This window comes from Triturus cristatus, chromosome 3_1 (genome assembly GCF_964204655.1).
Source record: "Triturus cristatus chromosome 3_1, aTriCri1.1, whole genome shotgun sequence".
Lineage (NCBI taxonomy): Eukaryota > Metazoa > Chordata > Amphibia > Caudata > Salamandridae > Triturus > Triturus cristatus.
The window spans coordinates 936,299-951,015 of NC_140583.1; the positions used below are offsets into that span (position 1 = coordinate 936,299).

At 48.0% G+C, this 14,717-nt stretch overlaps 1 long non-coding RNA gene across 1 annotated transcript in view; it reads right to left on the reverse strand.

Moving 5' to 3' along the window:
- The window catches only part of LOC146859561 (uncharacterized), a 145,577-nt gene that overhangs the window by 115,941 nt on the left and 14,919 nt on the right, over nt 1-14,717 (reverse strand). The window lies entirely within an intron of this gene.

Sequence of the window (14,717 nt, forward strand, 5' to 3'; positions counted from 1 at the left end):
TGGCTCTATAGTAGCTCTGCTGGCCTGGTTCTCTGGCTGTAAAGCAGCTCTGCTGACCTAGTTCTCTCCCTCTAAAGCAGCTCTGCTGACCTGGTTTCTCTGGCTCTACAGCAACTCTGCTGACCTGGTTCTGTCCCTCTAAAGCAGCTCTGCTGACCTGGTTTCTCTGGCTCTACAGCAGCTCTGCTGACTCAGTTCTTAGGCTCTAGAGCAGCTCTGCTGACCTGGTTCTCTGGCTCTAGAACAGCTCTGCTGACCAGGTTCTCTGGATCTAAAGCAGATCTGCTGAGCCGGTTCTATGGCTCTAAAGCAGTTCTGCTGACCTGGTTCTCTGGCTCTAGAGCAGCTCTGCTGACCTGGTCCCTTGGCTCTAAAGCAGCTCTGCTGACCTGGTTCTCTCCCTCTAAAGCAGTTCTGCTGACCTGGTTCTCTCGCTCTGAAGCAGCTCTACTGACCTGGTTTCTCGGGCTCTAATGCATATCTGCTGACCTGCTTCTCTCTGCCTCTAGAGCAGCTCTGCTGACCTGGTTCTCTGGCTGTAAAGCAGCTCTGCTGACCTGGTTCTCTGGCTCTAGAGCAGCTCTGTTGACCTGGTTCTCTGGCTCTAATGCAGATCTGCTGACCTACTTCTCTCTGTCTCTAGAGCAGCTCTGCTGACCTGGTTCTCTGGCTCTTGAGCAGCTCTGCTGACCTGGTTCTCTGGCTCAAGAGCAATTCGGCTGACCTGGTTCCATGGCTCTAAAGCAGCTCTGCTGACCTGGTTCTCTGGCGCTAAAGCAGCTCTGCTGACCTGGTTCTCTCCCTCCAAAGAGCTCTGCTGACCTGGTTCTCTGGCTCTAAAGCAGTTCTGCTGACCTGGTTCTCTGCCTCTAGAGCAGCTCTGCTGACCTGGTTCTATGGCTCTAAAGCAGCTCTGCTGACCTGGTTCTCTGACTCTAGAGCAGCTCTGTTGACCTGGTTCTCTGGCTCTAATGCAGATCTGCTGACCTGGATCTCTCTGTCTCTAGAGCAGCTCTGCTGACTTGGTTCTCTGGCTCTAAAGCAGCTCTGCTGACCTGGTTCTCGGCCTCTAGAGGAGCTCTGCTGACCTGGTTCTATGGCTCTAAAGCAGCTCTGCTGCCCTGGGTCTCTGGCTCTAGAGCAGCTCTGCGGACCTGGTTTTCTGGTTCTAAAGCAGCTCTGCTGACCTGGTTCTATGGCTCTAAAGCAGCTCTGCTGACTTGGTTTTCTGGCTCTAAAGCAGCTCTGCTGACCTGCTTCTCTGCCTCTAGAGGAGCTCTGCTGACCTGGTTCTATGGCTCTAAAGCAGCCCTGCTGCCCTGGGTCTCTGGCTCTAGAGCAGCTCTGCTGACCTGGTTCTCTGGCTCTAAAGCAGATCTGCTGACCTGGTTCTCTCTGGCTCAAGAGCAGCTCTGCAGACCTGGTTCTATGGCTCTAAAGCAGCTCTACTGACCTAGTTCTCTGGCTCTAGAGCAGCTCTGCTGACCTGGTTCTCTGGCTCTAAAGCAGCTCTACTGGCCGGGTTCTATGGCTCTAAAGCATCTCTGCTGACCTGGTTCTCTGGCTCTATTGCTGCTCTGCTGACCTGGTTCTCTCCCTCTAAAGCAGCTCTACTTGCCTGGTTTCTCCGGCTCTACAGCAGCTCTGCTGACCTGGTTCTGTGGCTCTAGAGCAGCTCTGCTGACCTGGTTCTTAGGCTCTAGAGGAGCTTTGCTGACCTGGTTCTCTGGCTGTAAAGCATCTCTGCTGACCTGGGTCTATGGCTCTAAAGCAGCACTGCTGACATGGTTCTCTGGCTCTAGAGCAGCTCTGCTGGCGTGGGTCTCTGGCTCTCAAGCAGCTCTGCTGACCTGGTTGTCTGACTCTAAAGCAGCTCTGCTGGCCTGGTTCTCTGGCTGTAAAGCAGCTCTGCTGACCTAGTTCTCTCCCTCTAAAGCAGCTCTGCTGACCTGGTTTCTCTGGCTCTACAGCAACTCTGCTGACCTGGTTCTCTCCCTCTAAAGCAGCTCTGCTGACCTGGTTTCTCTGGCTCTACAGCAACTCTGCTGACCTGGTTCTCTGGCTCTAGAGCAGCTCTGCTGACCTGGTTCTATGGCTCTAAAGCAGCTCTGCTGACCTGGATCTCTCTGTCTCTAGAGCAGCTCTGCTGACCTGGTTCTATGGCTCTAAAGCAGCTCTGCTGACCTGGTTCTCTGACTCTAGAGCAGCTCTGTTGACCTGGTTCTCTGGCTCTAATGCAGATCTGCTGACCTGGATCTCTCTGTCTCTAGAGCGGCTCTGCTGACTTGGTTCTCTGGCTCTAAAGCAGCTCTGCTGACCTGGTTCTCTGCCTCTGGAGGAGCTCTGCTGACCTGGTTCTATGGCTCTAAAGCAGCTCTGCTGCCCTGGGTCTCTGGCTCTAGAGCAGATCTGCTGACCTGGTTCTCTGGTTCTAAAGCAGCTCTGCTGACCTGGTTCTATGGCTCTAAAGCATCTCTGCTGACCTGGTTCTCTGGCTCTATTGCTGCTCTGCTGACCTGGTTCTCTCCCTCTAAAGCAGCTCTACTTGCCTGGTTTCTCCGGCTCTACAGCAGCTCTGCTGACCTGGTTCTCTGGCTCTAGAGCAGCTCTGCTGACTCAGTTCTTAGGCTCTAGAGCAGCTCTGCTGACCTAGTTCTCTGGCTCTAGAACAGCTCTGCTGACCTGGTTCTCTCCCTCTAAAGAAGCTCTGCTGACCTGGTTCTCTGCCTCTAGAGCAGCTTTACTGACCTGCTTCTCTGGCTCTAGAACAGCTCTGCTGACACTGTTCTATGGCTCTAAAGCAGCTCTGCTGACCTGATTCTCTGGCTCTAGACCAGCACTGCTGACCTGGTTCTCTGGCTCTAAAGCAGCTCTGCTGACCTGGTTCTCTCCCTCTAAAGAGCTCTGCTGACCTGGTTCGCTGGCTCTAAAGCAGTTCTGCTGAACTGGTTCTCTGCCTCTTGAGCAGCTCTGCTGACCTGGATCTCTGGCTCCAAAGCAACTCTGCTGACCTGGGTCTCTGGCTCTAGAACAGCTCTGCTGACCTGGTTCTCTGTCTCTAAAGCAGCTCTGCTGACCTGGTTCTCTCTCTCTAAATCAGCTCTGCTGACCTGGTTCTCTGCCTCTAGAGCAGCTCTGCTGACCTGGTTCTATGGCTGTAAAGCAGCTCTGCTGACCTGGTTCTCTGGCTCTAGAGCAGCTCTGTTGACCTGGTTCTCTGGCTCTAATGCAGATCTGCTGACCTGCTTCTCTCTGTCTCTAGAGCAGCTCTGCTGACCTGGTTCTCTGCCTCTAGAGCAGCTCTGCTGACCTGGTTCTCTGGCTGTAAAGCAGCTCTGCTGACCTGGTTCTCTGGCTCTAGACCAGCTCTGTTGACCTGGTTCTCTGGCTCTAATGCAGATCTGCTGACCTGGGTCTCTCTTTCTCTAAAGCAGCTCTGCTGACCTGGTTCTCTGCCTCTAGAGCAGCTCTGCTGACCTGGTTCTCTGGCTCAAGAGCAGTTCAGCTGACCTGGTTCCATGGCTCTAAAGCAGCTCTGCTGACCTGGTTCTCTGGCACTAAAGCAGCTCTGCTGACCTGGTTCTCTCCCTCTAAAGAGCTCTGCTGACCTGGTTCTATGGCTCTAAGGCAGCTCTGCTGACCTGGTTCTCTGACTCTAGAGCAGCGCTGTTGACCTGGTTCTCTGGCTCTAATGCAGATCTGCTGACCTGGATCTCTCTGTCTCTAGAGCAGCTCTGCTGACTTGGTTCTCTGGCTCTAAAGCAGCTCTGCTGACCTGGTTCTCGGCCTCTAGAGGAGCTCTGCTGACCTGGTTCTATGGCTCTAAAGCAGCTCTGCTGCCCTGGGTCTCTGGCTCTAGAGCAGCTCTGCGGACCTGGTTCTCTGGTTCTAAAGCAGCTCTGCTGACCTGGTTCTATGGCTCTAAACCATCTCTGCTGACCTGGTTCTCTGGCTCTATTGCTGCTCTGTTGACCTGGTTCTCTCCCTCTAAAGCAACTCTACTTGCCTGGTTTCTCTGGCTATACAGCAGCTCTGCTGACCTGGTTCTCTGGCTCTAGAGCAGCTCTGCTGACCTGGTTCTTAGTCTCTAGAGCAGCTCTGCTGATGTGGGTCTCTGGCTCTCAAGCAGCTCTGCTGACCTGGTTGTCTGGCTCTATAGCAGCTCTGCTGGCCTGGTTCTCTGGCTGTAAAGCAGCTCTTCTGACCTAGTTCTCTCCCTCTAAAGCAGCTCTGCTGACCTGGTTTCTCTGGCTCTACAGCAACTCTGCTGACCTGGTTCTCTACCTCTAAAGCAGCTCTGCTGACCTGGTTTCTCTGGCTCTACAGCAGCTCTGCTGACTCAGTTCTTAGGCTCTAGAGCAGCTCTGCTGACCTGGTTCTCTGGCTCTAGAACAGCTCTGCTGACCTGGTTCTCTCCCTCTAAATCAGCTCTGCTAACCTGGTTCTCTGCCTCTAGAGCAGCTCTGCTGACCTGGTTCTATGGCTGTAAAGCAGCTCTGCTGATCTGGTTCTCTTGCTCTAGAGCAGCTCTGCTGACCTGGTTCTCTGGCTCTAAAGCAGATCTGCTGACCTTGTTTTATGGCTCTAAAGCAGCTCTGCTGACCTGATTCTCTGGCTCTAGACCAGCTCTGCTGACCTGGTTCTCTGGCTCTAAAGCAGCTCTGCTGACCTGGTTCTCTCCCTCTAAAGAGCTCTGCTGACCTGGCTCTCTGGCTCTAAAGCAGTTCTGCTGAACTGGTTCTCTGCCTCTTGAGCAGCTCTGCTGACCTGGATCTCTAGCTCCAAAGCAACTCTGCTGACCTGGTTCTCTGGCTCTAGAGCAGCTCTGCTGACCTGGTTCTCTGTCTCTAATGCAGCTCTGCTGACCTGGTTCTCTCTCTCTAAATCAGCTCTGCTGACCTGGTTCTCTGCCTCTAGAGCAGCTCTGCTGACCTGGTTCTATGGCTGTAAAGCAGCTCTGCTGACCTGGTTCTCTGGCTCTAGAGCAGCTCTGTTGACCTGGTTCTCTGCCTCTAAAGCAGCTCTGCTGACCTGGCTCTCTGGCTGTAAAGCAACTCTGCTGACCTTGTTCTCTGGCTCTAGAGCAGCTCTGCTGACCTGGTTCTCTGTCTCTAAAGCAGCTCTGCTGACCTGGTTCTCTCTCTCTAATTCAGCTCTGCTGACCTGGTTCTCTGCCTCTAGAGCAGCTCTGCTGACCTGGTTCTATGGCTGTAAAGCAGCTCTGCTGACCTGGTTCTCTGGCTCTAATGCATATCTGCTGACCTGCTTCTCTCTGCCTCTAGAGCAGCTCTGCTGACCTGGTTCTCTGGCTCAAGAGCAGCTCAGCTGACCTGGTTCCATGGCTCTAAAGCAGCTCTGCTGACCTGGTTCTCTGGCTCTAGAGCAGCTCTGTTGACCTGGTTCTCTGGCTCTAATGCAGATCTGCTGACCTGCTTCTCTCTGTCTCTAGAGCAGCTCTGCTGACCTGGTTCTCTGGCTCTTGAGCAGCTCTGCTGACCTGGTTCTCTGGCTCAAGAGCAATTCGGCTGACCTGGTTCCATGGCTCTAAAGCAGCTCTGCTGACCTGGTTCTCTGGCGCTAAAGCAGCTCTGCTGACCTGGTTCTCTCCCTCTAAAGAGCTCTGCTGACCTGGTTCTCTGGCTCTAAAGCAGTTCTGCTGGCCTGGTTCTCTGCCTCTAGAGCAGCTCTGCTGACCTGGTTCTATGGCTCTAAAGCAGCTCTGCTGACCTGGTTCTCTGACTCTAGAGCAGCTCTGTTGACCTGGTTCTCTGGCTCTAATGCAGATCTGCTGACCTGGATCTCTCTGTCTCTAGAGCAGCTCTGCTGACTTGGTTCTCTGGCTCTAAAGCAGCTCTGCTGACCTGGTTCTCTGCCTCTAGAGGAGCTCTGCTGACCTGGTTCTATGGCTCTAAAGCAGCTCTGCTGCCCTGGGTCTCTGGCTCTAGAGCAGCTCTGCTGACCTGGTTCTCTGGCTCTAAAGCAGATCTGCTGACCTGGTTCTCTCTGGCTCTAGAGCAGCTCTGCTGACCTGGTTCTCTGGCTCTAAAGCAGCTCTGCTGACCTGGTTCCCTCCCTCTAAAGCAGCTCTGCTGACCTGGTTCTCTGCCTCTAGAGCAGCTCTGCTGACCTGGTTCTCTGGCTCAAGAGCAGCTCGGCTGACCTGGTTCTATGGCTCTAAAGCAGCTCTGCTGACCTGGTTCTCTGGCGCTAAAGAGCTCTGCTGACCTGGCTCTCTGGCTCTAGAGCAGCTCTGCTGATCTGGGTCTCTGGTTCTAGAGGAGTTCTGCTGACCTGCTTCTTAGGCTCTAGAGCAGCTCTGCTGACCTGGTTCTCTGCACTCACGATGCATGCACCCGACTTCGCGAAAATATATTTAAAAATAACATAAGTTTATTATAAGTACAAATATATTATTTTTATGAATATCTTCGATAATCTCTTGCCCTAATATGTATATTAAAGACACATACATATCACATAACATTGCAACCCTACACTCTTTCCTACTCTCTGCTGACGAGAGGCAATTACCTCGAAACACGTGTCCAAGGATGGCTAATGCTATTCACACTTGCACTCACGACACAAGCATAGGTGTATCCGCCGACGCTAACTACAGGGACCACAGTTCTTTGGGGTAACACGCAGGTAGGTCAGCAGTGTGCGACCATTTTGTTGTAACTATTTAGTGGCTCTCTGAGCCGGGGAGTCGACGGACTCAGGTTACGCACCTGCGTTGCTACGAGAGGTACTAGACCTGATAATGATTTTAGCAGCTTACATTGCAACCCTACACTCTTTCCTACTCCCTGCTGATGAGAGGCAATTACCTCGAAACACGTGTCCAGGGATGGCTAATGCTATTCACACTTGCACTCACGACACAAGCATAGGTGTATCCGCCGACGCTAACTACAGGGACCACAGTTCTTTGGGGTAACACGCAGGTAGGTCAGCAGTGTGCGACCATTTTGTTGTAACTATTTAGTGGCTCTCTGAGCCGGGGAGTCGACGGACTCAGGTTACGCACCTGCGTTGCTACGAGAGGTACTAGACCTGATAATGATTTTAGCAGCTTACATTGCAATCCTACACTCTTTCCTACTCCCTGCTGACGAGAGGCAATTACCTCGAAACACGTGTCCAGGGATGGCTAATGCTATTCACACTTGCACTCACGACACAAGCATAGGTGTATCCGCCGACGCTAACTACAGGGACCACAGTTCTTTGGGGTAACACGCAGGTAGGTCAGCAGTGTGCGACCATTTTGTTGTAACCTAATATGTATATTAAAGACACATACATATCATTTTGGAACATAATTTTTTTTGAGGGAGTCGCGCACCCGGCGCGCCCCAGCACGTATATGACATCACATGGGACCCGCCACCGCGCAAGCATCTTGTACCGTAATGCGCATTTGTCGCGGACTGTTCGCATACCAATCGCGCACATCACGTAATAGTAAATGTATATTATGTAACTGAAAAACATGCAGCCATCGCACACTGTACGCGGATCCTTCACGACTTTTCTAAAATGGCGGCTAGGATCCGTGCACCCACCATGACGCGTACGCTTTGAGTGCGCGATTCCGAAAAAAAATTGGAATCAATATTTCAGTTTTAATTATAAATAAAAATGTTTTGTTACAATTTTCAGAAAAATATATAATGTTATTTAATGAATAAAATATTTATAAATAAACAGTTAAAAAACTGTAGAAAATCAGTACAAAAAAATAGGTATAACTACTATCACACTTTGAAATTCACTGAAAAAAAACCCATAGGTTTCAGAGACGTTATAGTTAGAAATTAGCATTTAAGAAAGCTTTGAAATTCATTGAAAAAAACATAGGTTTCAAAGACGTTATAGTTAGAAATTAGCATTTAAAAAAACGTAGAAATTAATAGAAAAAACCATAGGTTTCAGGGGTGTTATAGTTAGCTGGCCATTTCACTTGTACAAAACCATAGAAATTCCTCTGTTATAGTTAGTTCTGCTAACTATAACTCGCAAGCCTGCAATGCACTGCTGATGATGTCACATATTGCATCATTCATGACATGGTCAGTGACATCACTGATGATATCACTGATGACATTTCAAATGACATCACTGATGACATCACTGATTACATCATCCACGTGACATTCTGATACACCTCATCATACACTAGTATAACCTTTCATCACTGTAAAATACAGAGTACCATATTTGAAACCATTGACACACCAATACCAGTTACTACATACCCACTCACTGATTCCTGTCTACACACACAACTACGCATTCAACAACAGAGTCATTTATACATGCAGTCACTAATTAATAGAACACTATCAAATGCACTTATACACATATATAGACATTGACACATCAGCAGTCATCTTAGTCGGTTATGCAGTCATCCTACTCACTCATGAAAAAAATTAATCACACTTACATTTACTCACTTACACAATTATCCAACAACACCTCATTTATTCAAACACATAGTAAATCATAGTTAATATCTTAAGAAATCACCATTACAATTATACACTCATTCATATAGTTGCTCTCACAATCGCTGACTCTTACACATACTTATTTATATACACCAACTCTCACATAGAATGCCTTTTTTATCTTTGTTGAAGATGTACAACTAAAACATATATTCGCTCACCAACACGCAAATAAATACACTCAGACACCCAAACAACTGTTTCCACATGCACTCTTAAACCTATACACCTAGTCAATCAACCATTCACACATCTATGCATAGAGTTACACACACCCCATCCAACCGCACACAAACTCAGTGTCCCATACAAATATTCACCCAACTAATCAATAACTAATATACACACTGTCAATGTCAATGTCAAATACTATTGTAAAGCGCAATAAATCACCAAAAGGTCTCAGGGCGCTAGCAACCAAGACAAAGAAGACGGACAGTGACTGAAAATGCTCAAGTACCTAGATTTATTGGGAGAAAAGCCAAGTCTTCAGCTTTCTGCGAAAGAGAAGATGGTCTGTTATGGATAGCAGCTTCAGTGGAAGTTTATTCCAAAGCAGGGGGGCCAAATATGAAAAAGATCAGCCCCCATTGTAGACCGTCCGATTGCGAGGTTGAGCAAGAAGAAATCTGGTGCCGGATCGCAAAGAACGTCCTGGAACATACCATTGAAGTTTTTTTGCCAGATATAGTGGACCAGCTCCATGCATTATCCAATGCAGAGTTTTAAGAGTAGGGGCAGAAGGAGAACGGGAAGGGAGATTGAGAACAAGTCTGGCGGCCGTGTTCTGGAGGATCTGGAGCCTGGAAAGTAGATCTTGGTTAAGTGCAGTGAACAGGGCATTACCATAGTCCAGGCCACTGATAATGAGACCCTGGACCAAAGGTTTCCTTGCTTCCATGGGTAACCATTTAAAGATCTTTCGTAGCATGCACATAATCCCAAAACAAGTCCCAAGCACTTGGTTTATATGAGTCTTCAAGGACAAAGAGTTGTCAATTGTAATGCCGAAATTGCGAACTGCTAGCTTGGGCGAGGGGCAGGTGCCCAGCTCTAATGGCCACCAGTCACATGTCCAAAGCTGTCCCAAATAGAATAACCTCCGTCTTACCGCCGTTCAATTGAAGCATATTTAGGTTCATCCAGTCATTGCTCCGAATCATACAGCTCTTAAAACGGGCTTGAACGTCAACTTGGTCAGAGTCACAAGTAACTAGCAGCTGAGTGTCATCGGCATAAGATAATGTTTCAAAGCCATAAGACCTGATGAGGTGTTAAATAAACGTTGAACAGCATAGGGCTAAGAATAGAGCCCTGCGGAACCCCGACTGTTACTGGATACGTGCAGGATACAATCCCATCCACAGAAACCGTAGTGAAACGATCTGCCAGATAACTCTCGAACCAGTCCAAGGCCTTCCCTCTAATGCTCACCTCCCACAAACGATGTTTGAGAATATTGTGGGAGATGGTGTCGAATGCTGCAGACAGATCCAAAACGACCAAAATTGCAGCTTCTTGATGGTCCAAAGCTTGCCTGATGTTGTCCACTAGTTCAATAACTGCGGTCTCCATGCTATGAGCAGCACGGAAGCCGGATTGGGAGGGATCGAGGAGCCTATGAGTCTCAAAATGGGCAGTGAAACGTTTGTTAACTAGGAAGTCCAGTACCTTCCCAAAATAGGGAAGCAACGAGATAGGGCGGTAATTTGCGGGCACGCTAGGGTCGGCTAGGGGTTTTTTAAGGATGGGCTTAACCTGTGCGAGTTTCCATCTCCGTGGGACCGTGGCTTGGTTCAATGACAGGTTAAAAACAGTGGTTAGAACATCCACAAACAGTGGTAAAATTTTAGCACAGGAGCGGGGGGAAAGAGGTCGGCTGGAGAGCCAGATTTAATCCTTCCTAAACTTTCAATAACTTCAGTTTTTGTTATAGGTTCAAACTCAGTTAGTGAGGGGGCCATGTCTAATTCTAACGGGGGAATGGGTTCACTCACATTAGTGATATGACAGCCATAATCATCAGCCTGAGAAGGAAATGAGGCGTATATTGTTTTGATTTTATTATCAAAAAACAGAGAAATAGAGTCAACCCACTCTTGTGTAGGCGCAAAGGAAGACTGTTCAACCTGGGGAGCAGTGAATTCCTTCAATATCTTGTACAATTCTTTACTCGAATGTGCAGCATTATTAATGCGCTGAGTAAGGTAGGCCTTTTTTGCGAATTTGATATTATTTATGTAAGTTGAATGAAGGCACTTATATTTCCTGCGATGTTCATCAGTTTTGGATTTTCTCCACTGGCGTTCGGCGGCCCGTCTTTGCTGTTTATCGGCTTTTAAAGCCGCGGTAAACCAAGGTGTTAGTGACCAACTGATGCAGCATGTTATACAACAACAGAGACAGTGATGCACACATTCACATACTTTAGTTACTAATCCATGTATTAAGTGACACACTTTTAATTACTCACTTAAACAGACAGTCAGACAGCTACTAAATCCTCCATCCAGACAGTTATATATCCACTCAATCTTCTATACAGATTGGTATATATATAATACATATTTAAATTTCAAACTAAACCACATTCACTGGAAGATGTCATCAGTGATGTCATTAGTGATGTTGTCAGTGATGTCATTTGAGATGTCATCAGTGATGTCACTGACCATGTCATGAATGATGCAATATGTGACATCATCAGCAGTGCATTGCGGGCGCGCGAGTTATAGTTAGTAGAACTAACTATAACGTTGGAATTTCTATGGTTTTTAATTACAGAGGAAAAACCGTGGCCTTTTCGGCCTCTCCACAGCCTTCAACACTGTCTCCCACAACACCCTCATCAGGAGACTCCAGGAGATTGGCATACAAGGTTCCACATTGAAATGGATCTGTTCTTTCCTCACAGGAAGAACCCAAAGGGTCAGGCTGCCACCTTTCACATCATAGACCAAGAAACAAAAACTCGGAATCCCACAAGGTTCCTCCCTCAGCCCCATCCTTTTCAATATATACATGACACTGCTCACCAACATCATCCGATCACAAGACCAACACTGATGACATCCATCTCAACCTCTCCCTGACAAACAAGACAACCACCACCAGAACCAACTTCACAAACTGCATGAGCATGGGAGTAGACTGGATGTGAACCAACTGCTTGGAGCACAACTCTATCATGACGAAAGTGCTGGTTTTAGACAACAAGACCTCTGTAGTAATCAAGCCAGGATCCAGGAAGTAGTTTCATGTAGATTTATTGAGGTTGGTTACAAGATCAGAAATACAGCCAGTTATAAGCCAGAGTTAAGCCCCACCAGGAGCAGCCTTCCAGGTGCTCAGCCCTTCTCCAACTGTCCATTCCCACTCCCAACATTCCATCTAGCATCATACTGTCAGCATTCCACTGGCACATCTGAAACCATACCAGACCAGGATACTACATATCCTTCTTTGTTCCAACAAAAACAAAAAGAAACGCCAAAATCTAGAATGACAGGAGAGAAAAAGAACGGAAGCTAGACACAGGCTACAGGAAGGAGAAAACCGGAAAACACGTAAAAGAGTACAGGGAAAACATAACAAAAGGAGATGAGAGAGACTAACAAAAACCAAACCCATCTTCCCTTCTAAGGACAGGAACCTAACAAAAACACCAAAGAGAGCGGGGTAAAACATAAAAACAGGAGATGAGAGAGAATATCATAAACCAAACCCATCTTCCCTTCCAAGGATAGGAAGAAATAGAAGAAGAAGAAAATCCATTAATGGCTGTCCTCTGCAAACCCACTGCCAGGCAGAAATACAGGAAGGCAGCTCACAACAGGAGAAAACAAGACGACAGAGAAGAAGAGGAATCCAAGTACTCACACTTCCCCATCGACAGCAAGAAAAAGAGATTACAAATATAGAATACAACTGGGCTACTGCGTGCAATACAAAACTAAGACAATTGAAACGCCCAGAGTAACGTAACCCATGCACTATGGCAACTTACAGCGCACACCCACGTAGGGTAAAGACATTAACTTATGCATGGGCAACCTCGAGTGGAAGTATAGATATGTGCACTTTAAAAAAAAAACATGTCCAACCTTAGGCAACTAAGAAAGGTAAAGTGTGCACTGCCGCGGAGGCAATAGACAAATAATGTGATGTCCACTTACGGACGCACCTCGACTGGAGGTAACAATTGATATGCACCGAGTGACGGGGAAAAGCCCCACAACACACCTCCGGAGAGGTCAACAGATTGTGCATAGAAAACACGGGACACACGTCCACGCGACGCACCTCTACTAGAGGTCAACTAATATGCACATGAACTAGGGACATAACCCTAACACACCTCGCGGAGAGGTCCTTAGATCAGCATGTGCGAGTGGGACAGTAGTCCAAATATAATCATGAACCCTATAAAAAAAACTTAGGAAATTGCACCTCTACTGGGGGACAATGTGTATGCACAAAATAAACCAATAGAAACACCTCACGGAGAGGACAGCGAACATTGTGCATAATAAGAAATAGGGTTAAACATTGCAATCCGTAAATAAAACTAAACATTTTAACAGAAATGCATTTAGACTAATGTTATTGACCACACATTGAATGATGACCGTAAGCCAAGGCAGTGAAAAAATATAGCAAAACAAGTTTTCACCATTTTTTTTAAACAAACGTACACCGCTCCAAAGGAATGAATTTCACCTCCAATTCAAACAGATCCTTGTTGTCAAATGAAAGTCACCTGTGCTCGTAACCTTCGTGTTGCAGTTTAGTGAAAATCCATGAGCAGGAAACAAAACAAAGACAGCGTAAAAATGATGCTCCCACGACGGCGCCGCTGACATTGTGATTGAAATAACTTTATTTAAAACGTGGTTGGCAAACGTGTTTGGCAAAACATGGTTGGCAAAATGACACTCCGTGCAGGAGGAAATCTTGTAGACAATCTCAAACTCCAAGATGGCGGCACGTTTTTTCGCGCTGTACCGGGTGGCTCCCGGCCTCAGTGTGCACCAAAACTACACCCTGAAGCATAAAGGATCCGAGTTGGAGGTGACGTGGAGACTGTGACAAAACAGCGCGGGACGACATGAGTGCACAGGTAGGCGCGTGCGTTGCATGGCTCGTGCGCACAAACTTTGAATTCACCATGACAGTTAAACCGCCACATGTTGAGGGTGCATCTGGGGCCCACTTAGGAATAAAAATTAACTTACCCCGAAGCCACATGTGAAACTGAGACTTGAATAGATGTCACTTTAAAAACCAAACACCCACAACACGGACCATGCGTACAAAACTCTGCGCATAGAGAGAAAATATACAGGAACTTCCCCTGTAGATTAAAGAATGCTTCCTCCTTAACTACACTTGTCACATGTCTGTTGAAAAAGAGGCTTGAATGAACGACGACCGCCTGCCGCCTGTCAGCTGTCTGTTGAAAGAGCTGGCACGTCCGAGACGCTGCAAAAACAACACCTTAAACTTGTTGCCTAAAAACCGTTTTTGCACGTAGTAGAAAGTCAGGATTACCCTCTCCTGAGGGCACAGCAGAGAGTCAGGCTTACCCTCTCCTGAGGGCACAGCAGAGAGTCAGGCTTACCCTCCCCTGAGGGCACAGCAGAGAGTCAGGCTTACCCTCACCTGAGGGCACAGCATAGGCTTACTCTCTCTTGAGGGCACAGCACAACACAGGACGAAGTAAAGTGTCAAGCTTACCCTCTTCTGAGGGCACAGCACAGGCTTACCCTGTCTTGAGGGCACAGCACTAAACAAAGGCGTCGGGCTTACTCTCACTTGAGGGCACAGCAGAGGGCACAGAACTTGACCAAGGCGTTGGGCTTACCCTCTCCTGAGGGCACAGCAGAGGGCACAGCACTTAACAAAGGCGTTGAGCTTACCCTCACTTGAGGACACAGCAGAGGGCACAGCACTTGACAAAAGCGTTGAGCTTACCCTCTTCTGAGGGCACAGCAGAGGCTTACCCTCTGTTGACAGCAAACAGAGACTTGAGCTGCAGTTGAGACAGGAACTGGCACCGAAGCGTAGAGGGCGACCGATGAAGAGGTCACTGGTGGGGCTATGGTGTGCCAGTTAGTTGAGAAATCGCAGCTGTAGTTACATGAGTTGCTTTAGCTTGAGAGTAGATACTGCAGACTTGAGGTGGACTTGAAGTTGAAGGTT